Source organism: Capsicum annuum, chromosome 3 (genome assembly GCF_002878395.1).
Source record: "Capsicum annuum cultivar UCD-10X-F1 chromosome 3, UCD10Xv1.1, whole genome shotgun sequence".
NCBI classification, from domain to species: Eukaryota; Viridiplantae; Streptophyta; class Magnoliopsida; order Solanales; family Solanaceae; genus Capsicum; species Capsicum annuum.
In genome coordinates, this window is record NC_061113.1 from 144,336,015 (window position 1) to 144,362,328 (window position 26,314).

At 35.3% G+C, this 26,314-nt stretch overlaps 1 long non-coding RNA gene across 3 annotated transcripts; it reads right to left on the reverse strand.

The window, feature by feature from the left end:
* Window positions 1–9,425: 9,425 nt before the first annotated feature.
* LOC107863498 lies at window positions 9,426–25,281 on the reverse strand. 3 transcript variants are annotated; one of them, XR_007053066.1, is made up of 4 exons: window positions 21,207–25,225; window positions 19,822–20,659; window positions 11,857–11,941; window positions 9,426–9,714 (listed from the first exon to the last, which is right to left on the reverse strand). It is a non-coding gene; the product is annotated as an uncharacterized LOC107863498 (long non-coding RNA). The 3 variants fall into 3 exon arrangements; XR_001672297.2 differs by lacking the exon at window positions 9,426–9,714 and having other exon boundaries at window positions 10,837–11,941; window positions 21,207–25,224; XR_007053065.1 differs by lacking the exons at window positions 9,426–9,714; window positions 11,857–11,941 and having other exon boundaries at window positions 15,721–20,659; window positions 21,207–25,281.
* Window positions 25,282–26,314: the final 1,033 nt, after the last annotated feature.

The window sequence follows — 26,314 nt, forward strand, 5'->3', positions numbered from 1 at the left end:
ACTGACCTCCAAAGTCCATAGCACAAGCTTGAAACATATCCTCAACAACCTGAATAGTCAGCCATGATTGACCATCAGTCTGAAGGTGAAAAGGGGTGCTAAGATGTACCTGAATACCCAACTTCTCCTAAAAATCCCTTTAGAATATAAAAGTAAATATTGAGCCCCTATCTGAAATAATAGATATGGGTACTCCATGCAGGTGACTATCTCATGAACATAGATAAGAGTGAATCACTCAGCATTGGAGGACATTTAAATAGGAAGGAAATGCGCTCATTTGGTCAATCAATCTATAATGACCTAAATGCCATCAGAACCATAGAAGATGTAAGGTAAACCACTAATGAAGTCTATGGTGATTTTCTCCCACTTCCACTCAGGAATTGGCAATCTCTGAATCAAGCCATCATGCCTCTGATGCTTGGCCTTCACCTTCTAACAACATAGGCAACGAGAAGGAAAATTTGCTATATTTCTTTTCATGACACTCCACCAAAAATGTTGCCTCAAGTCCCTATACATCTTAACTGTCCCAGGGTGAATAGGGTATCAGGACCTGTGAGCTTCACACAATATCAACTAGATTAAGTCGCTAACCTTTAAAATACAAATATAGCCACCATATCTTAAAATATCCTCAAAATTCATGGTAGCCCTTTTGGACTCACCCCTCAGCACCTAGTCATGGATGCCACAAAGTCCACTATTCTCAAACTGGCGACTGTGAATCTGCTCAAATAAATTACACCTAACTTCAATGATAACAATGATCCTCAAGGAGTCTGAAACATTAAGTCAAACCATCAAGTTGGCTAAGGACAGGATGCCCCATGCCAACACCCGCTCAAAAGCTGCAATATAATCAGGCTACCCATACTTACTGTCTTTTGGCTCAAGCCATCTAATCCCACATTCCCCTTGCTCAAATGGTATTGAATAGAGATGCCATAATCCTTTGATAACTCCATCCACTTGTATTGTCTAAAATTAATCTCTCTATCAGTCATAAGGTGTTGAATATTACGATGATCAATATAGAGCACATAATGAACACCATACAAGTAATGCCTTCAAATCTTAAGCTCAAAAACTATTATCGCCAACTCTAAATCATGAGTGGGGTAGTTGCACTTATGTACCTTTAGCTTTCTCAATGCATAAGCAATAACTCAACCTTTTTGCATCAAAACATAACCCAAACCAACATCGAAAGCATCACAACAAATGATAAATTGATCGCCCTAAATAGGAAGATTCAATATAAGAGATGAAGTGAGAAAATAATTAAGCTTCTAAAAGCTCAACTCGCACTTCCCAAACCACTGGAAAGGAACTTCCTTCCTTGTCAATCTAGTCATCGAATCTGCAACAGTAGCAAAAACCCTCAATGAACTGCCTGTAGTAACCCACCAAACTAATTAAGCTACGAACCTCAAGTGAAGATGTGGGCATATTCCGATCACGAATATCCTCAATCTTCATTTGATCCACCTTAATCCTATCCTCAGACACCACATGTCCTAGGAATGTAACAAAATCAAGCCAGAACTTGTATTTTGAGAATTTGGCAAAAATCTTATGATCTCTCAAAGTTTGGGGCACAATCCTATAATGCTGCATATGTGTCTCCCAACTTCACAAATACACAAGAATGTCATTGATGAATACGATCATGAAGGTCTCTAAATTAGGTCTGAGGAAGCATTTCATCAAATCCATTAACACGGCTGGGGCATTGGTCAACCCAAAAGACATCACTAGGAACTCATAATGGCCATAATGAGTCCTGAAGGTTGTCTTTGAGATGCTCAGCCCAAATCCTCAACTGATGGTGATCAAACCTTAAGTCAATCTTAAAGAACACTTTCTCTTCTTAAAAATGGTCAAGAAATTCATCAATACGAGGCATAGGATACTTATTCTTCACTTTCATCTTATTCATCTGCTTGTAATTGATATACATATGCATTGAATTATCCTTTTTCTTCACGACCAAGAAATAAGCACCCTAAGATGGCACACTCAACCTAATAAAACCCTTACTAAAAAAATCATGAAGCTGAGAATTTAGCTCATTAAGCTCGATAAAAGCCACATGATAAGGTGCCATAGAAATAGGTTGGGTTTCGACTCAAGATCAACAATGAACTCAATATCAAGGTCAGGTAGGTCAGTAGAAAAGACATCAAGAAAATCACGGGCTACAAGAACATAATAAAGAGAAGGACTCTCCATATTAATAACACTAATATAATTAAGATAAGGCTTGCAACCCCTTCATATAAGTGTCCTCTACCAACATATGAAATAATCTCTACTGGTGTGCTGCTATTAGATTCCTGCCACATGACAGGCGGTATGCCGAGCATGGCTAAGGTAATGGTCTTGGCAAAATTATCCAAGACCGCATGATAGGAGGATAACCAGTCCATGCCTAAAATCATGTCAAAGTTCATTATCTCTAACACAATAAAATAAGATTAAGTATGAAACTTTAAAATAGTCACGAAACATGATCTATAAGCTTGATTCACTACTAAAAAATTACCCATAGGAGTAGATACACATAATGGCATAGATAAAGAATTTAAAGACAAATATAACTGCGGTGTATAATAAGCAGACACATATGAATAAGTGGATCCCAGATCAAATAAAGCAAAAGCTAAATGATGGAACACTGAGATCATACCTATAATAACACTATCTGAAGACTCTACCTCTAGTCTATCAGGTACAATATATAAATGACCTCACCTCTAGTCTATCAGGTACAATAAATAAATAACCTTGCCCACCACCTGGTTGGGCATCTGACCGACCACCTATCCTACCTTCCTAAGAATCTCATCGAGAACCCTAGGGACTATCCCAACGACCCTACATACCACCTCTAGTTGGGGGAGTCATTGCCCCTAATTAGTTGGGGGAGTCTAGAATAATGGACATATGCCCTACACTCATAACACGCCCCAGGCACTTTACTGTGTCCAGAAGATTTGCCAACCCCAAAATAACCACCTTAGCTAGAAAAGCCAGAATGTGCATCTCTCAAAGACTATCGCTACTCTGGCCAGGATGATTATTGTAGCTGGGCTGGTACCTACTAGTAATCTAAAGTGAGTCATGAATAGGCCTACTAGACTGGACTTAATGCATTTAAAATTAACATAGAGGGTTCCTAACCAGAGAATCTCTGCCTCTGATTAATAAGGCGTTTTGACTCTCATTAAAACTATTCGTGTAATGCGGTCTCTTATTGTTTCCCCCTTGGACCTCGCAATTCATCTTCCCCATCGTATGAGCATAATTAGAGATATCAATAAAACACCTACTAGTGGCAATGAAACTTTAAGTAGCCATGCAAAGAGAAAGTCTCATACACCAAAAAAATTGAATTGACTCATACTCAGTTGGTAAGATAGTTATAGCATGCTTGGCTAACTCATGGAACTGAGCCTCATACTCCAGGCCAGTTATAAAACCCTTTTCTAATCTCGAGAACCACTCTCTCACTCTTGGGCTATGAGGCATATATTTTTCCAAGAAAACCTTAGATAATTAAGTCTATGTCAATAGAGGAGATCAAGTTAGCCTGTAATCAAGATAACCTCTCCACCAATGTCTAGTTGCCAAGTCCAATTAAAAAATAATATAGTCACCCCACAAGTCTTAACTAGGCCCAAATTATGAAGTTTATTCTCACAAGTAGTCAATAACTTGAATACAACCTCACCTGGTGCCCCATAAAACCTAGTACGAGTCAATATCAAGAATATTCTAAACATCTTTTGCTCCTTAATAGAAATAGTAGGCTGGGTGACTACTGGTTGAGTAACTACTAGCGTTGGAGGTATCTCAACTTTAGGGGGCCGCATCCAGGCTGCACCTCTACCTCCATACCACTTTGATCCACAGATTGAGCACCATCATATGGTGCACCACAAACCAAACCTAGTAACTGAACAAATATATCTCTAAGCATCGATGAAGAAATAAACTCTGGTAGAGCTTGGGCTACGGCATAGTCCACCACCTGGCTATGTGGAGAAATCTTCGATGCTAGAGTAGGAATAGGGTTTGGTGAAGGCTCCTTATCTGGGTCTATAGCCTCACTTACCCTAGAATTGTAGGTCGTCCACGACCTCCGACAAGATCCCCAATCGTGGACTTAGAGTCCTCATCTCTAGTAGTAGTAACTCATATCCTAGCCATCTTTGAAGAGTGAAACTGAGTGAACCTTAGAAACCAACACAGACTCATAAGATGAAATGAGTGAGGAGAGTGAAAATCTTCTAAGAATTTCCATTGCCTCCCGAACATAAGAAATGAATGTTATCATTCCAATCCGCAGGACTATACTAGACACTTGCTCTTGTAGCAACAATACCAGTGAACCTAGCACTGATAACAATTTATCATGACCCGATTTCACGAGTCATGCTGTAACCTACTTTAACTTGCTAGTAGGTAAGCCAAATTATAGCCTAAAATGATATGTAATGGGATAATTGGTCGTAAGAATGGTAAACATCAAAATTACAAAAGTAATTAAATTACAAGCCATAAAATATAAGGATGATAACACAACTGAAATCAGAAAACACAATAAAAATATTACACGACCTAGCAAGGTTGGTACAAGAGCCTCTAGTAAAAGAACAAGAGTACTATAAGTATCAAATGTACAATAGTCTCAAATAAAAACCATCCAAACTTCGACAAATACTAGTACAAATGTCAACGGTGGCAGCTAGTACTTAGATCTACATCAGAAAAAAATGCAGAAGTTTGGTATGAGTACCAAAATAATGGTTACTCAGTGGGCATCATCGATCGACTGAGCTAAATTATAATAAAAGTATAATAAAATGCAACATAATAAACTAAAGTCAGGGAAAAGGGAAACCTAGAACAGTTCTTCAAATATTTGAAGTACATAATCGAGTAAATAATATGAAAGAGGACATGACTAACTATAGGCTAACAGGGCCCCCATAAGCCCAGAAGATACAAGTAGGAATAAATAATTGAACTGAGCCCCCATAAGCCTGGTAGATACAATCAAGACAGAAATTCTAATAATAACACTCATAAGATATTTGAACCTCAAATCCATAATAGTGGATCCTCACATACCATAAACATTGGACTCAAACCGGTTCCTTAATCATATAGATCCTCCCATACCATAAACATTGGACTCAAATCGGTTCCTTAATCATCATATGTAGGCTCTCATAGTCGGACTTGAACCAAAAATATCATCATAAATACCGAACTCAAATAAAAAATAATATCATCATAGATTCCGAACTCAAACTAGTCTTAATATCATAATTTTTCAGACTCAAACCGGTCTTAACATCATAATTATGGAATTTGAATCGGTCTTAATATTATAATTTTCAGACTCAACCGGTCTTAATATCATAATTGTCAAACTCAAACTAATCTTAATATCATAATTTGCCAAACTCAAATGGTATTAATATATCTGAGGTACAAGCCTAATCAAAGCCAATAAATGTCTAATTCCTCCTCAGGATCAAGAATATAAATAGTACAATGGAAGATGACCTCCTAATTCAAAAAGGAGATGATTTATATATGTCCTAAAGTTGGTTGGAAGGGGCTACTTCTAACTGCAAAAGTCCATTTTAAAGCAATTTCTATCCCAAGCTAGACTAAGGTTCCAAAATCCCAACACAAAGTGCTACATAAGTCTCATTACGTAACAATTCAAACCAAGGAATGGGTAGTTAAGTCAAATCTACCAAAATACGACTCACTAACTGGCCAAATAATTTAAATTTTGCTAACTATGTGATCGACTCATAATTTCCAACTCAAGACTAGAATAATATCATACCAAAACCATTATAAAACTCAATTTATGAGAAGAGTAAGCGTAGCCTACCTGGAGGTTGAAGAATGCCCGATAAAGTCCGTTAAACTGGAGATTCTCCTTATGAGAAGTCTCCACAAGATGCTACACTATTAAAATAGTAATCTACACATTAATATGACAATAATGATGCCCATTTTGCATTTTAATGCTTCTAAGCCCAAATATTGAGTCAAAATCCCATGCAGGGTCCACTTGTGGCCACATACTTTAAAAATTGTCAACACGTCCGCCTATGCTCAAGGATCATTTACTCTCAAGAATGAGTAAATTTCGATCTGAAATAACACTCAATTCAACTCATCAAGAAACTATAGATTTATGAAAAAATATGAGAACTAAATCCAGAATTATATGGAAACTTACAAGGATTATGATGAGGAAATAACTTTCCCGAGCGCACCAATACCCTACAATCACCCAGGGATCAATTTTCTAAGCTCTCTAGGGTACAAAATCCTTGGAGACTTGAAGAAAATAGGAGAAACTTAGGTGAAAAGGAGAATTTAATGCCCCTACTGTAATCGCTTAAGCGATCGGTGCTAAAGCGACACATGGTCACTTAAGCTACCCTTGCACCTAGACGACCTCTACTTTAGTGGACAACACATCGCTTAAGTGATGTACGAAAAAATTGGCAGTCCTCTAATAAAGAGAAAAAGGTGGGGATCATCTTGATCAATAAAGTGACCTTTTGTCCGCTTAAGAAACCATCGCATAAGCGACCAAAGGCCCGATTACATAGTTGTACCTACTGAAACTTAGTTTTTCCCAAGTTTCCATCAACCCCTCAAGATTCGTTTAGAATCTCGTGACTGCAAATGGACTATGGTACCTCATCAAATTTGACATTCTGGAGTCAATGGAGCTGTCTTGATGAAATATGGGTCGCACACCCAAAGGTCACTTTTACCAAAATCCATGCAATAGCCTAAATGAGTCCAAAAAGCCTTGGGACCTAAACCAAAGGTCCATCTCACCTAAAATCGATGTTCTAGAGCTGGTGGAACTGTCAGAATTGGCATACAAGGTCGTTAAGCTAAGTTTGACGCCCAATAGCCAATCTTTATGAGCGAAGACTTCAAAATAGTAAATTGCCTTTAAAACCAAACAAACTGCCTGGTAATCAAACGGATGGCTCCAGCAAGTCATAAATGACATGGGGCAGGTATAGGAAAGGTCTAAATGACAAAAAATATGGAAATGCAGAAAATGACTTGATGGCTCATTACATATTATGAATGAAAAATTCTAAGATGGAAATGGCTGCGGCAATACCATAAAAACACGATAATCTATGTCTATATGAATGACACCATATGCCTTCCAAAGATGGATAGATCACCACTTGCTAGTTGTTATCCCAAATAAAACCTAATACTAAGCAGAATTGTGAGAAAATACTTCAGAACCTATATCATGAAAAGATTAGCATCTTGGGATGGTCAGTACGACAAATACAAGTATGCAACCCAAGAAAAGGGACGAGCAATTTATAAATCAAGTTATAAAATTCATAATATATATAGAAATAGAGAAAGTATGGGGCAAGTGATATAAAACATAAAGACACAATAATTTGAAACATATTCTGAACTATGTTGTTTGCACTGATATTAAGTAACCCACGGGCTATTTGGGTATGGTATCCACCCAACCGGGGCTCCCAATCTATGTTTGTTGCATGAGATAAGATCGACATAAGTTGTCTATCATAACATCTTCATAGAGGAAAATATTATAAGGTCATCTCATTAAGGAGCGAACCACCCCTACGTCGACAAAATAGTTGTTTTAGACATCGGGTAACAAGTACTTACGCCTTCTCGATGAACTGCATAATTCCCTTTAAGCCCAATTTAAAACATTTTTCATCAACATTTATCCATAGAATCTTTCATTAAGGCATTCACATTTTGGTATCATCATACCAAGACTTGTACGTCATTCGTCTCATTCCAAAATCATTATCATAAAAATATAGGCTATTAACCCCGTCATTCATAGTATTTAACATAACTAAATTTTCACATAACCATACCTTATTTATCCCATCATTTCAAATATTTGAATACATTTAACAAACCCATAATGGTTAAAGATTCCACATTTGAATAACAACACATTCAAAAGCAAAGAATGTAAATAACTCTTCCTTCTCATCAAAAACCAAGATTCGGGTAACCAAGTGAATTACAAAGGGAATAAAACCCTTTTGACTCCAATACACCCCAATATAACTTCATAATCAAAGGATTTCATAATTCACATAGTAAATCTCAATTCTCAAGTTCAAATAAAAATTTTAAAGTAATTTTATCAAAAAAGGTTCACAAGCTTAAGAAATTCCTCCTCTCGAAAATCATTCAACGAACTCAATTCAAAATTCACATTAAACCACTTTTGTACCTGAAAAATCTGCCATTAATAAATTTAGTTAAAAGGAGGTTGTCAACATACCTTTTGACAAAAAAAATTTTAATAAAGCTTAAGAGATCCTTGAATCTTGAACCCTAGTTGATTTTGCACCTAAGTGTTTTGGCGAGGAGTAAAATGTGTTTTCGAGAAAGAAATACATAATTAGGGATTTAAGGTCATATAGTAAGGATTGGGGATGGCTTTTAACCAAGGAAAGGACCAAAAAGCCCTTAAAATATGAAAGAAAAATAAAGTCCTATCAGGTAAGGGGGTTGCGCGATGCCCCCTCCGCCACTAATAGTACCATGGTCTCTTGTGAGGCGTACAATACAACATAGAGGGGAAATAGCAGACCTTCCCGACTGGCTGTGCAACTCAAACACCAAGTCCTAAAACCCTTTTAACACAATGTACGAGCCTAGAATCATGTCTATAACTTTCCTAACATATTCTAACTCACCCCAAACAATATCTACATATTCTAAAGATCATATAGGCTCATTTTTATGATCTAATAAGGCATTCAAATGTACGGGGTGTTATATTATCCCCTATTGGGATTATTCATCCATGAATGATGATTATGGATACTTTTAGCTCAGTTCAAGAATTCACTTAAAACATTTAGGAATGAATGAAAAATGATTGAAGGTGAGAATGTAATTAGTACCTAAACCACTTTATCTAAAGACAAGTACAAAAAGGGAATTCTAACCTTTATATCCTCCTCTAATCCCCAAGTAGCTTCTTCTACCCTTTGATTACTCCACAATACTTCTACTAAAGCGATCCCTTTAGTCCGTAACTTTCAAACTTGACAATCTAAAATTTTAATTGGACCTTCTTATAGGACAAAGAATCTTCCAAACCTATGCTCTATTGGGACTACAAAAGAATGGTCATCCACACACTTTTTGAGCATAGATACGTAAAACATTAAATGAACCAAAGCCAAATTCATAGATAAGTCCAACTCACAAGCATTCCCAAACTTTCTCAAAATGTGATAGGATCAATGTAACGAGGTGCACAACCAAATTTCTAAGGCTATGATGACAGCTACTATATCTATAACAGCTAATAATGGACTATCCAAAGAAATAAAAGGGAAAAGTGGAATAAATACGATACAATGGTTAATACATATATAGCAGTCCCAAAACCTGGTGAAGTTAGTATAAGAGCTTCTAATATAATAAGAGTACAAGGTTCAATACTGAATAAATATACAAATACAACCCATCTGTAAGTACAATATAGAGATCCAACCACAAGATGGAGATAATAGTACTCTGAATGCCAATAGCTCACCCCAAATCTACAATCCATAGTTGTCCTGCACGATGCACACAACAATGGCAAGAACCCAAACTATAGTCTGCAGGCTGCAGAAGTGTAGTAAGATTACCAAACACGTAGTACTCAATAGGCAACTACCAATTGAGCTCTAAAGATAATGCAAATATAGATAACATGTAAAGCATGAATATAAACTACAAGTAACTATCCAGGAAACTAACATACTAAAAATAAAGAGGCAATAAGGATAAAATATCCTATTCTAGCCGTATTTATGAACTAAAGCATTGTACCGTATATCACTACCAATATACAAATAATGGGTTTAACAAGGATATATAGTAATATATAAGACCAAGGAATACATATAAAATATTAATAAATGAGGGAAGAGAGGAATATACAGTGATACCATAGCTAGATATATGTATATGTATATGCATATAGATATACAAGACTAACTCAAAGGTAACAAACTAAGGTAGCCAACCTAACCTCTCCAGGGAAATCTAACCAAGGAGGAAAGATAATACTAGCATGGTCAGGGTTCCTAAACATAACGTCTAACCATGGGATAATTATTTATAATATAATTCAACGTAAAAAGGGAAAGGGATCAAAATCATACCCCCAACCTGAGTAGTAGTCGATAATCAGCCTACCACGAATTAACCATAATAAAAACAATAAAGTAACTGACTAGTTCGGTCAAATAATACCTAACCGGGGTCCTATAAACCCAGAAGGTTCAATAAACACTCAGCAACAACAATTATAGCCTATACCTATGCAGCCCCCCAAAGGCTCATAGATATAAACACTAAACAAAATACTGGTGATAGACAATACGCATACATGAATGAATGTAAATAAATCCATGCTACCATAATCGTTCCAAGTGCTATAATGTACCCAATGTATACAACTCCTCCAGCTTAATGACTTGCAAAGGCAGGACCTACGATGACCTATCTTTTCCTAAATGATAGCTCATGGATGAAGGGGACCCTAGGGAATTCAGGAATATCTGTATGCACTCACCTGGTCCCGATCAAGGATTTTCAATAATCATGATAATCATTCTACTCTATCCAACACTAGAAAGATTTATATATAATAAATGCACGTACTCGAACCGTGGCTAAAAGTGTATGATTGTAAATCTATTGTCGGGGTAAACTCTAGGACTAAATCATCATAATAAAGTAAAAAAGGTTGAAGTCTCTCATGACTGAAATAAATAGTTGTGGAAAAAATCGGTAAAATCATGGAATGAAATCAATCTCAAACTAATTTTCAAAACATTATTTTTAGTTCCAAAAGCTCATATATCATTCATAACGGCGGTATGATTCCCTTTATAAAAGAGTCTGTTTAAAAGTGGAAATCAAATCCCCTTTTTAAAAAAAACAATAGTAAATTCATGATTTAGTCAGAATCATACCACTAAGTGAGCATGAATGTACCAAAGCGTATGCATGTCATCACCAGTACCCAAACAATATAATCATAAATAGACAACCTCTATAGACTAAAGCCACATCCTTTATAAGGATAGAATACTTACCTGGAGTCCAACTGGTATCGTAACCACGGCCTCAGGCCTAACAGTATATCACAATTATAATATCAATACTATAAATTAGGAAACTATGTTCTAATCCACTAAGTCAAGTGGTAAACCCTATACTTAAGGGTCCTTAGCATCAAATATGATCAACGTACTAGTGACCTAGGTGAGAGAATCCTTTAGACATAACAAATATTCCATCTTAAGGGTCGATTCACCCATCTATCTCCAAACTCCTAAATTAGGCTAAGTTATGGTATTCTACCCATATATGCCATGATGGAGCAATTCAATACTTGTCAAACTTTGGTTACCTATATGTATATGCAATAGTCTGTTTAACATAGACTTAGTCTTTGCATTAGGACTAGATTGTATGAATTAATTGGTAGCATGCTAGTCTAGGCAGGAGAGATAGTAAAAGATAGGTGCCTAACTTGTTTAGCTTGTAATGTTTCACTTTTTAGTATTAATAAAACTTGTTTATTTACCAAAAGATAAAAGATTTATGTAGAGTTTCATGAAGTTTACTTGAGGAGTTGAAGAGACATCAAGATCATCAGGGTTTTACTATAACCCTAACATATCACAAGAAACATTCAAAGTTAAAGAGGGGTGAAATCCATAGGAATAAATTAGGATAAATAGCCTTACATACCTTGAAAGGGAGGAGGGAACTGAAGAAGACTGAGAGAATCCCTTCCTTTAAGCTTTAACAAATTGTTCTTGAAATCCTTGGAGTTCTGACAGAGGAGAGGAGTTTGTATGATGTTTTTTTCTGAGTGTTAATAGTATTTAGGAAGGGTTTTAAGTTTTGGGAACTAATCATATAAAAGGGGTATAGAGGATGAAAACACCCTTATTGAAATAGAGCAAAAAAAATTCCCATCAGGATAGGGTCAAGTACACCAGGAAGCCCAAAGCATTGACAGGGAAACGCACCACGAATCACATAGCATTGATAGGAAAAAGCACCACAAAGTCCAGGGGGTTGATTCTAACTTCTCTGAAGTTTGGTGACAGGTGTGGCGTGTTGTCCATAGGTTTGTCCCTCCAACGCATTGTCCTAGCCATTTCACATGCCTGAAACTTTTGTCTAAGTCTCGAAAATCATTTTAACTGATTTCCAATCCATCGAGTGATCATACACCTTAATTTCTAAGTTCTAACGTATGTATGAATCGACTTAAACATGACATAAAATGCAAGGTGTTAGAATTTCAAATCCACATCACCCATGATCCCACAGATTCAAATCTATAATAATGATTCCATTTTGACACTCATTTGATACCTCAAATCCTTAAGTTCTCATTTCTGAAGTTTACATCTCAAACCCAAAGTTAAACCATACAAAGTCCACAATTTATATATCAACATAAAGTAATGATATAATCTCAAAAGAATGTGTAGAGCGTTTACTCAACCAAGTAGATGAATTAGTCCAAACTACCTAATATAGAACTAAGTTTTGTCAAACATGGATAAAAACATTATCGTTCATTAGATCTCATTTTATACTACGGTGTCGTCCTATGATATTTGTAGAACCATGTCCAATATCTCATACCACTGAAGACTGAATACCTCCCAATCGCACCTAAACCTTTGGAAAACATAGAAAACTTATCGATTAACTCTCACTTGTTCTCTGCATTCATAATCACTACCCTGTGATGGCAAAGACCCTGCTGTCAAGAACCTTTTATTCATGAGACAAACTCAGCGATCATAGTGTATTTGACAACTAAAATTTACAATTTCAAACTTGTTCAACCTATGCTTAAATTCATCATAGTCCTTCGAGTCCTCATACAAATTATCTCAATAGGTCTTCAATGATAAAATTTACTTATACAATGATCAAAAAGAAATTCGATCATAATTACTCTAAATAGTGGGGGTGGGGGTGGGGAGCATGATAAAAGTTAAGTGCTAAGAACCTAAAGCTTGAATTCATCATGTTTTATCCTGATCTTTGTTTGGACATAGATTTTATTAGCTTTCTCATTTGTAATATTCAATAATTTTAGATTCAAAACTTGAAGAATGCCTCAAGAGTAAAGTTGTTAGAGGAAGACAGGAGGGTTAAGCATATGACTACTTACACTCCACAATTTCTAGGGATACCTGCAGCGTGGACACAAGAAGGAGGAGATAGAAATGCTGGTGAAGGAATTGTGATCGGCTTTATAGATTCCGGCATTAACCCAGAGCACCCCAGCTTTGCCTATGATCCCACAATAAATAATCCTTTCAGGTTCACTTTTGATAACTTTTCAGGAGCTTGTGAAGAAGGTCCTTTATTTCCTCAGACTTCTTGCAACGGCAAGATAGTATCTGCTAGATTTTTCTCAGCTGGAGCTCAAACTACTACAACACTTAATGACTCTGTGGATATTCTCTCACCCTTTGATGTTGTTGGACATGGCAGGTAAAAAGCTTTACTTTGATCTCTATTAACTTATTTTAATATTTTCTTAAGTGTGTCTAAAATGAAATTGTGAATCTGTTTATTAAGTGCAAAATTTTATCTTGAAAATTACACAATCTGTAGGTAAAAATGAAATAGGAAATCAGTAATTGGTATAGAGTGTCTATAAGTTTCATAGTCCAAAACTAAACTGATTCATGCTCGAAATTCGACAGAAGCTTCCATATTGACAAACTCTTAAACTTATCTTATAACCTAGTGAAATTCACTTCATAGAACCACCACCTCAGCAAAAATCATGACAAAATGTACCAAAAATATTTGTTCATGTACATATTATTGAAAACCTCAATTATACAAATCAAGTCCCAATAAGGGATCAAATCATATATTATTACTGCTCTAAAAGAAATTCTCACATGATGTATCTAAAAACCTTAAAAGTATTACATAGGATGAAATCTAAACTCGAGACATAGCCTAGCTAAGCAAAGGGGAAAAAAAGGAAAAGAAGACCACCATAGAACTACGATGGTGGGACTTGACCCCTTAGCTGGATTCTAAGGCATGGTTCCTCCCAAAGGTGATTGCAATTGAGGTAAGGATCCTATCCCAAACTCATAACAACCATCACTCACCACATTAAGACTATCACTAGTTTGTGAAGTAGAAATCCAATCCATAGGTTAGTCTGAAAGTCTATAGATCTCAGCATCATCTACTTCTCTACTGATTTTCCCTTATCATTCTTCTTCATAGCATTAAGTAATTCTTTAAGCTCTGAAAATGCCTTCTCATGGTGCTCTTCTATTTGGTTCTACCTTATAGTATAGTTAGTGATATCCACAGTCATCATATCAATCATGTCTTTAATTTCCTTCATATCAACATTTTTTGATTTCACAGGGAGCTCAAAGAAGTGCCTTGATACCAAATAATGCCATTAGGAAAGATAGATCATGAAACAATGGAAAATGGAATAGAAAGGAAGAAAAAAACTTGTAAGCTAAGCTATTTCTATTCTGGTTATACATATTTTTGTTGATATGAAGAAGGGAGTAAGTCCATGTCATAAAATATCCAAAGCAACCTGGCAATTTGCCACAACTTGCATTTCCAGTACAAAAGTAGACAGACAGATTAGGACCAGAGTTTTGAGTTCTTGAACTTCAAAGCTAAGGTAAATCCATTAATTGGGATTATGATGCAAGAATTAAGAGATGAAGTTAGATTCAGTTGTACTATGTGTTTGTGAAGTGGTAGGTGGTAGTTAACGTCGTTAAGGCATAACTATTTCAGGTAGTTTCAATTAAACATTTTAGTCCTCAGTTTGTTTTTAAGTATAAGTTTGCTATTTTAGACCTGAAAAGGAACCTGGAGTTACTGCTAAAGTTGTTGCCATGTGACCAGTAGGTCACGGGCTCAAGCCGTGGAAACAGACCCTTGCAGATATGTACGGTGAGGCTGCATACAACAAACCCTTGTGGTCCGTCCCTTCTCCGACCCCTGCACATAGCAGGAGATTTAACGCACCTGGTTGCCCTTTTGTTATTTTGAACCTAGCTCCAGTTAATAAACTAAAAAGAACACTTCTGGTAAAATTCCATGTTTAGTAGTAGTATTAAAAAGAAGCCTTATGAAGCTTACCTAAATTTGGGTCTTGAACCATGATAAGAATCCCCTCTCCAAAGCGTGTGATAAGAATCAGATTCCGTTAATAAACAAGAAAATAATGCGGAAGCAAAACTTCTAAGATTACAGGCAAGAAATTAAAGATACGCAAAATTGGAGAATAAAATCCCCAATTTCGAGGTTAAGTGCTAAAAACCCTAATTGATCTTAGTATTCAAAATTAGTAGATTAAGACTAATTATTATACTAATAGAGTTAATTCAAGAACTTAGATCAAAAGTGATCTAGACCCCTATTTCAAAGAAACTAAAGACAACAATTAGTATAAGACTAATCACTTCTTTAATTAGATTTTAATAGAAACCAAAGATATCAAATTAAGAATTAATCTTACCTCCTAAAGAATCGTTCTTATAGGGTTGCAAGATAAATCCCAAGTAGCCATACACAAAGGTGTAAATAAGAGAAACTTTCAATTAATAATAATATTGTCTGCTTGAAAATAACAAAATCCATCCCTATATATAGGGAAAAAAAAACTATCCCAAATAACATAGAATTGGGATCTACCTTTATCAAATCTAACTAGGACTAGGAAAAAGCTATCCCAAATAGCATGAGATTAGGATCTACTATTATGAAAATAATAAATAAAATCCTACTAGGACTAGGAAAGCATATAAAAATAATACTAAAAATTCTCCCCTACGAAATAAGGGAAAGCTTCCAAATTTACTCACAACCCATATGGATCCACTCTTCTTCCTTTTGGGCTTGGACTTGAATCATGAAATATGTGTAGCACTTTGCCCATTCCTCTTCATAATTCTTGGACTCGTTCTTGGGCTCTTCTTCCATCATAAACATCTTCCTGATTCACATTGAAGCCCATCAATCTTAATGCAAGCGGGCCAGCCGGATGCTATCATTCCCCTCTTCTTGAAAATAATTCATCCTTGAATTTGAATCTCGTATAATCAAGATGACATACAATATTAAACAACATCCATTACTTGAAAACAACAATGGTAGGAACAAAACAAGATAGTGACCATGCGTCCACTTAACCCAATCAATTCTTTCATGGATAAATATACCTTTATAAAGCATGCGGACATCATCATCCCAATAGAAAATTCTCTTCCTTGTATGAGCACAACAATATTCTTGTTTAGATGACGTAGGGAATGATATATGTCTCTCCAATTTAGCTCTATCAATAAAGTACTCCACTGGACTTGTCAAAGACGTCATAAGCTCCATAAAATATGTATCAAATTTAATACTTTTATGATATAGCCGAGCATCATTAATTACACTTCTCAAAGATTTTTTCACATAATATTTATTCACATAAGCTTAGGAGATTTCAAGAAGGTTAGAAGAATCTTTCAATCTCAAAATACAATCTCCATTAAATTCTAAGTAGCTGCTCAAATTCACCAACAAGGAATCATGAATAGGTTCAACAATGGGCATTTGATCAATTGTATTATAATAGTCATAGATTTCCTCATCACTAGTAGCAAACATTTTTTTAACCTTACAATTACCAAGATTTGAGGAGTTTTGCCTTAATTTGGTCTTATGTAGCAAAGGAATAATATCACCTCATTTTTCCTTGCTCATTGGCGTTAGATCTACATCTGCTTTGTTGGACTTTTTTCATAAGTCTCATCTTGGACAAGTCCAAAATAATTCTCCTTACTTATATCCTTCTTATGAACAAACACTTGCTCAATGGGACATGTAGTTTCAACCACCTTAGTATTAAGTTCATCCAATGAAGTATCAACCACCTTAGTATTAAGTTCATCCAATGAAGTATTAAGTTCATCCAATGAAGGCTTTTCAATACAAACTTTTCCGTGAGTACCTATAAGAGAGTCAAAGCAACTAAAAGAAGTAGAAAGGTTAGAGTTAGAAGAAAAAATAACCTCACTCAAACCCCCTTGTTTTTCTTTCTTGACCTAATTATTTTCCCTCTCTTTAATACTCTCATGATCATCTCTCTTTTCTTTTCTCTTGACCTTACTTGACATCCCATTCTCTTCACATAACACAATTTTTTTTCTTCTCTCTCTTGGAATATCATCATGCACTCCCTTACTCCTATCATTCTTTTCTCTCAAAATTTTTCATTGTTTCTTTCACACATTTCTGATCTTTATAAACTTGGGATGGGGTTAAAGGTACAAGTTTATATTTTCTTTTGTTTAGCTCAAGAGAAACTTTATTCTTCCCCCTATCATAAATTGCATTCCTATCAAATTTTCATGGACGCCCAAGCTTGATATGACAATCTTGCATTGGAATTACATCACAAAGAACATTATCAGAGTACCTTCTAATAGAGAAAGAAATCATGCATTGCTTAGTCGCCTTAAGTTCACCAAAATTATTGTGTTTGATGCATGTAAGTTTCAATTTCTCCACCACGTATGAACTTATCACATTAGCACCACTTTTAAAATCAATAATCATAGAGCAAATAATATCCTTTATTCCACACCTTATATGAAAAATACTGCTCGTCAAATCAATTATATTCACCTGGTTAGGTGGATATTAGATAACCTCTAATACATCAAGTCGAGTGGAGACCTTTTAAGTTCCTTGGCTATGTCATTGGTTTGAGTTTCAACATCAGTATCCTTTCCTATTTGAGACATCTCAAAAATAATATCAAAGGAAATAAAAATTTCACTATTTTTGGCCCTTTTTCCGCTTATTGATCTCACACTCTTGCCCTTTTTTCACTCAAATTACAACCTTTAGCTGATTCCTTTAGAATTTATATATTAACCCTACTAGTAGAAATTCCTTTAGAAGTAAGAAACAGAGAAAAAAAAATTACGAACTTCTAGACGAATTGGATTTGGTGAGACAAGAAGAAAGATCAATTTTAAAAAAAAAAAAATCTAAATTTGTATGCAATTTAAAAAAAAAATTGGCTACTACGTAACTTTTTAAAAAAAAATCTACTAAAAGAAAAAAAAAAGAGTAAGGATTTTTTTTGCTATGAAACTCCCAAGAATTATCAAGAACAGAACCTTGATAAAACCGCTCTGATACCACTTGATAAGAATCGGGTTACGTTAATAAACAAGAAAATAATATGGAAGCAAAACTACTAAGATTACAGTCAAGAAATTAAAGATAGGCAAAATTGGAGAATAAAATCCCCAATTTCGAGGTTAAGTGCTAAAAACCCTAATTGATCTTAGTATTCAAAATTAGCAGATTAAGACTAATTATTATACTAATAGAATTGATTCAAGAACTTATATCAAAAGTGATCTAGACCCCTATTTCAAAAAACTAAAGACAACAATTAGTATAAGACTAATCATCTTCTTTAATTAACTTTAATAGAAACCAAAAATATCAAATTAAGAATTAATCTTACCTCCTAAAGAATCGTTCTTATAGGGTTGCAAGATAAATCCCAAGTAGTCATACACAAAGGTGTAAATAAGAGAAACTTTCAATTAATAATAATATTGTCTGCTTGAAAATAACAAAATTCATCCCTATATATAGGGAAAAAAATCTATTCCAAATAGCATGAGATTGGGATCTACCTTTATCAAATCTAACTAGGACTAGGAAAAAGCTATCCCAAATAGCATGGAATTAGGATCTACTATTATGGAAATAATAAATAAAATCCTACTAGGACTAGGAAAGTATATAAAAATAATACCAAAAATTCTCCCCTACGAAATAAGAGAAGGCTTCCAAATTTACTCACAACCCATATGGGCCCAATCTTCTTCCTTTTGGGCTTGGACTTAAATCATGAAATATGTATAGCACTTTGCCCATTCCTCTCCATAATTCTTGAACTCGTTCTTGGGCTCTTCTTCCATCATAAACATCTTCTTGATTCACATTGAAGCCCATCAATCTTAATGTAAGTGGGCCAGCCTAGAGGCTATCAGCTTGTATCTAAATTTAAAAATCCCATTCTATCCTTGAAGCCTGCTAGTTATATCAGGCAGTTATTACAATGATCCTCTTGATGCAAGGTCATCATGCCTATAAAAAAAATCCTTGTCTGCACATGTCGATCTCATCAGGAGCACTAGGAGTTCTACTAGGCTGCTCCCTCACGAAGATTTGGTGATGTGCTAGAGCAGCACATTGTAAAGGATGAGGGTTGCTCTGCTAATGATCCCTCACAAGGGAGAGTGTCCTCAAGCTAAACCTGGCCTTTCTTCTTCCATTTTTATAACTTTTGACTACTCTACCATTGCAACACTTCCAATGCATTCTACAATACAATACATATATCAACGTAGAACTTAAGAAATCAATTTTCCATGGTATTAAAAAAATATTTTAAAATGGATGTAAGCTTTAAAATGTACCGTATAAAGTTTGAAACTTTCCAGTAAGAGTATCCTCATGTGGGTTACTATACAGACATGAACCTAACAAAATACTTAAAGAGAACAGACCACCTTGGGAAAACAGGTAATAGAAAGGAATGGAAATTTTAGTTTAAGACATACGAGAGTAACATTCTATATTCAAGTTTCTGTTATCATGTACCTTTTTTCCCTTTACAGTCATGTAGCTTCTACTGCAGCTGGAAATTTTGGAGTTCCAGTAGTGGTGAAGGGCTTGTATTATGGACGAGCAACTGGAATGGCACCGCAGGCAAGGTAATGTCACACACACACAGGCACAATGAAAAAGGACTATATATAGATGGTTTCTGAAGTATTATTGTTGAATTCCTTACCACAAACAGGATTGCTGTTTATAAAGCTATTTATCCAAGCATAGGAACTCTTTCAGATGTATTAGCAGCAATTGATCAAGTAAGTATCACTTACACTTTGTAACCTTTTATGACTTTCTATCTAGCTAGAGATAAATTTTAGCTACTCTTTCAAATAAATTTCCAAGTATAATATGGTGGGAGTATAACTGAAATGTGTACAAGTTGATCGGACACTATAGTTATTCATAAAAAATAATGAATGTGCTCTAGCATATAGATATATATATATATACACATACCCCCGATCATACCTTCAAAATTCCAAAATTAAGTTTTAAGAAATTGACCGATGGAAATTATTTATAGGCAGTGTTAGATGGAGTAGATATCTTGACTCTGTCAATCGGACCAGAAGAACCACCGGAAGACACAATCACTTTGTTGAGCCTATTTGAGATTTTTATGTTAGCTGCGCACAAGGCTGGTACACTTGTTGTTCAAGCAGCTGGGAATGAGGGTCCTTCTCCTTATAGTGTCATCTCTTATAGTCCATGGGCAGTGGGTGTTGCTTCTTGTGACACTGATAGAACTTATCCTGCCACTCTTATCCTTGGTAACGGTCTCAAAATTGCGGGTGTAGGATTATCAGGTTAGTACCTTTTGCTGCATAATTAAGTCTTATTATTAGCCCTCATATTGTTCTTTGTAAAGAGTTAAAAAACAAGAAGGCTCTTGAAGTTCTACATATCTAATTGATAGTAGGACCTACATATGTGCTTGGTACAGATACAATTGAATTCAATATTTTTTATGCTGAATATTAGATTCTTAATTCATAATTTTAACAAGAGTATAATAAATTCAACGTTGAGAACCCTAAAGATTAAATACCTAATATCTGTTCTCTTCAACAACTGAATACCAAAATAATAATAATAAGAATAATATTAGTTGGTAAGCTTATTTGACAACGATCCCACTTTATGGAACATTATGTTGTTATGGTAAGCTTATTTGAGAATGGAACATAGATTCCGATGATGATAATATCTGAAGCTAGATAGTGTGTTTTTTGTTTTGAAGGCTTCAATATATTATATCTCGAGTCTTACTATTGAATTATATAATCTTTTGTAGGAGCAACAGTAGGAGATAGATTGATTCAGTATAATAAGCTGGTTTTGGCTAAGGATGCGATTAAGATAAATACCTCATTGACAAAAATAGCCAATAATTCCGAGGAATGCCAATACGCAGAGGCATTTGACCCTCTTGTTGTGCAAGGCAATATAGTGATTTGCACATTTTCAGCTGGTTTCTATAATGGAACGTCAACTCTTACAGCCATCATCCATACAGCCACTTTTCTTCAATTCAGAGCATTTGTCTTTGTTGCAAATCCAACTTACGGAGATTTCATAGCCGAGCCTATTCCTTTCGCTACTCCTGCAATAATAATACCAACAACTACTGATACACAGGTCTGTACCAACACAAGTAGATTTAGCCAACAAAGAAGAGCATGATTTAGCCAAAACAAACTCCGACTCCCCCAAACTACTATTTTATAAGTATACTTCTCAAATATGTTGATTTCAACACCGTAACATCAACCAAGCAAGCTCTGATATCAAACTGCATTTTTAATTAAACTTTCATGGATCGGACTTTCTATTTGCAGAATATATTGCAGTACTATGAAAGAGAAACCATAAGGGACAAGAACGGATTAGTGGTAAGATATGGTGGTAGAGCAGCAATTAGTGAAGGAAGAAATGCTTCTTACAAGGGTAGAGCTCCTATTGTTAGTAGATTTTCTTCAAGGGGTCCTAATTACATAGATCAAAGTAGAAATCCGACTGATGTACTTAAGCCTGATATTTTGGCTCCTGGACACCAAATTTGGGCAGCTTGGAGTCCCATGAGTGTTTTCAATCCCATTCTATCTGGTAAGTCTTTATTTCCTATAGTTTTGCTAATTTTTTAAGCAAATTTGTCATAACTAATTTAGTCGTTCTAGTATGAAGTTAGTAAACCTGAAAAATCAACAAGTTATATTCAGACGTATACTACTGCAACACCGATCTTTTCCTTTGTTTTATTTTGTTTTAATCTGATGTTCGCTATCCATTCTGGGACCCTACTAATCCAGATTCACGTCAGGACGTCCCAGTTGAGAGTAAAACACTCTATACCAAGGGCGGCTCAATCATAGGGCTAAACTCAAGACATATAACTATGAATTAGGTACTTACCACCTCACCATAAGTCCACAACCAAGATCTTGAAGAAAACTAGTTCCAACTATTTTACCAGGGACCTAGTCCTTACCAAATTTCTTCTTGAGTTATACAGAAATTGCTAAATCAATTTATGTAGAAAACCTCCTATCTCAAGGAGCAACAACCACAACTCAAATCCACTATGCTCAAACAAGATTTTAAGATTACAACTCAATAATCAAAACCTAAAATCCAACACATAAACTCAAAATGTTGACTGTAATTGTTTCAACTCTCAATTCTACAAGAAGTCAATCTACTTCTTGTTACAAAAACTTACCAACTCAAAACTCACTTTATTACTAACACCAAGTTAACACAGGTTAACTATACCCACACAAATAAAACTATAAAGACTCAAATATGCTAGGTCTTTACTAGATGCTTTCTATGATCTCCTATTGCTTGAGAATAATGCTCTCCTGACAGTTGTAATAGGTGAGAATAATTATGTTGCTCGTCTCCTTTTATAGATGCTCCAATGTTGTTGTCCTAACCTAATTATGAAACCCTGTACTAAGAAATCCTTTTCTTGTTAGTCAAGGACATAAGTAGCCGACTGATTTCCTTTCCTTTATTATTGAGGAAATGTAAGTTACCATACTTAGACTTAAACTAAAATTAGAATTTGCCAATACTCAGAACTTGGGATGCAAGGAGTCTTCAGTTTTCCCCATTTTGATGATGGCAAACCTAACTCCATTTTTGTATAAGTCTATGGACTCAAAGATCACCACTACTGCGCTTCTCTATATTTCATCCACACTGCATTGCATCCTTAAAAAATATATATTGGCCTGCTCCTTACACAAAACTACATTTATAACATACTGCCCTACTCCATAAACAAAAATACATCTACTTCCTCCTTTTGACATCATTAAAAATAAGATAGAGACAATGCTAAATTCAAAAGTAAATACTAAATAACTCAAAGCCATTGGCAACAAAGCCACAATTAAGGGATACACAGCAATTATGAGAAATCAAAAATTCACAAGTACTAGCATCAGGCATAAGGCAGAAATTATAGTAAGATAAGAACAATATTAATTCAATCACTGCGCAAAACAAAACATCTAAAATTAGTTACAAACAATAAAAAATAACTGCATTAATATCGAGACCATAGTAAAAAAAAGGTCAGGGTCATGTGGGCTTAAGAGAAAGAGGAGGGAAAAGGACTGGACTTAGGAAGGTGAGTCATAAGTTGCTGGATTTCTTCCAAATGGTTGTTATGCAAGTTAGTCATTTTTTATTTTAGATAATCTATCTGTGCTTGAGAATTTCCCACACATTCCCTCAAACCAGCATTTTCTTCTTTCAACTGAGCAATCTTCTTTTGTGCTGCTTCTAATTCCATTAGTGTTTGAGTGATAGGGATGGTAGACTTCATCCCTATAGGCTTTTCACGCAAGCAATCTAACTCATGCATAATAGAGAGTGTAAACCTGTCATACCTAGTCGCAGCAACTCCCTTCCCTAGAGTTACATCAAACTTTTCAAACATAATTAAGAGAAGGAATCCATATGCAAGTCCATGAGGCCCAGTTTTAGGAAAGGTCACCCTTCTCATATGTTTGATCATTAATGCAGGGAAGTTCACTTTATCACTCATGTCTAGGTCATTCATGACCCCTAGATCCTTGAAGCATGCCTCAAATTTTTTTCCCTCCCTAAGGCAATTTCTCTTTATACACAATCTCAAACAATAACTTATTGCTAGGAGTTATCTCCCCCTTGTTCACTTTTCTAGGCTTCTTCTTTTTTCCCTTGAATGAAGTTCTTAGTCAGCAAGCATTCAACATCTTTCTTTCACACATACTCTTCTAACCGTTTAGAGGGTACACCTAACGCTTCTCCCAACTTATTAAGATCAAGAACAATTTCTACCCATCTAACACTGGAACTTATCACCCAACCTTCCAAAAACTATAAGTTTTCATAAAATTCTATAACTTCCTTCCTAAATAACACAAAACTTTTCAAAAGAAACAAGTTCTCCCACCCCTGGAAATTAAGTTTTTTCAAGCAATTAAATAATAAAGGGATATTTATGCACATATTCATAAAATTTCCTACCCCTCAACAGTAGTTGAGTGGACTAGTAACTAATGAAACCCAGTGTCAAGAACTTCTCATAGTTCTTGTTGATCTTCCCTCTTTTTTGACAAATATTCTTTTTGTCAGCTTTCTCTTCTCCCCTCTCCTCAGTTTCTTCTTCTTATTCCACATCTATTGGTTCATCATTATCACTAATTTTCTCCTATTCTATAGCCACCCTTTCTTTATTTATTTTTTCAACCTCCCTCACTTCAGCAGCCCTTTTTCTAGTGTTAGGAATTTTGAAAGCAAGAATGATGGGCCTTTAGGAATTGGTTTTGTTCTGGGCTTGCAAGTACTTATAAGCATGTGTGCAAGCCTTTTTTATATCTAGGAATATGGGTAGAGACTAAAGGAACATATTTGGGTTTAACCATAATAGCCCTATCACTATCAACTTCTTTATCCTCAGAAGATGATTTAGGGTTATCAACAGGGATTGATGCATTAGTTGCTTCCTCAGATGTCCAAGAGTAGTTGAGGGAGTTAGATTTTGAAAAATGTTAGGATGAGGGTTTTGGGGATGAGGTATGAGAGGGAATGTGTGAAGATGATATGGGTGGAGAAAATAGAAGAGAGTGGTTGAGGAATGTGATCTTTGTCCCCCTGAGTAGGTACACTTTCATAATAATCCACAAGAGAGTAGAATTGATATTCAATAAGTTTTGACAATGAAGGACTTGGGAAGCCATTTAAGAAGGAATAAGATTTTTTTGTTAAGGAAGAGAGAGATTACAATGGGGTTCTGGTGAATATAGAGAGTTTTGATAGAAAGAGAAAATGATTGTAAGGGTTGTAATGGGTGAAGTGATGGATGTCAATTTTGGAAGGAGAGAGTAATAAATAAAAAGTTGTTTTTATTTATTTTGCCCTCTTAAGATTATCTTTTGTAAATGTATAGGGTTTCCTAATTAGGACTAGGTTATGATGACAAAATGCTTTATTTTTGACACTTGTAATAATTTAAATGCTTGATAAAAGATGTGTATACCTGAATTGAGAACCAGGTGCTCATGAGTCTTCCTGAGTTTTAACGTTGAAATTAAGATTAACTTATAAAGGTGAGTACTCAAGTTGTAGATGGGATCCTACCAAGGAACAAAAGTAGAGTTAATTACAAGATCTAACAATTAGCAAACATGATCTCATACCTTCATTTCATAGTCAAGCATTGAGGGAAGACTATGTTCCTTCTACCGTAAGAGTTAATAGATTAGCCAAGGGGCCAATATGTTTTTCTCAATGCATTCTCTTCCCAAAGCTTTAGTGAAGATGTTAGAAATTTGTTCATCAGTTCCATAGGGCACCATTTTAAGCAACCCCTTTTTCAACACAATCTCTGAGAAAGTGATGTCCTACATCAATGTGTTTGGTCCTTTTATGCTGAAAAAGGTTTTTAGCCATGTTAACTATACTTGTGTTGTCACAAATAATAGGAATACATCCTTGATTGATTCCATAGTCCCTAATTTTTTGCTTTATCTAGAGTAGTTAAAAACAGTAGGATATAGCAGCTAACTATTCAACATCAGCAATTGAGAGAGCCATAGAGTTTTATTTCTTTGTTCCTAAAGATACAAGACAAGATCCTAATAAGTGAACCATTTCAGAAGTACTTTTACTATCCGCTAAATATCCAGCATAATCAGTAGCATAACCAATAAGATAAGAAGAATCCCCAATAGGGTACCATATAATCTGTCCATGAGTGTCTTTGAGCTACCTAAATATTCTCTTAACAACCTTTAAGTGAGATTCTTTAGGATATGATTGACATCTAGCACATAAATCCATACTATATATAATGTCAGATCTACTAGCAGTCAGATATAGCAAAGATCCAGCAACAAATACACTATCCTCATCTCCGTCACAATTTATGGTAGTAACAATAGGAGTACTCCATCCGTATCAAATTTCTTCAACAGTTCCT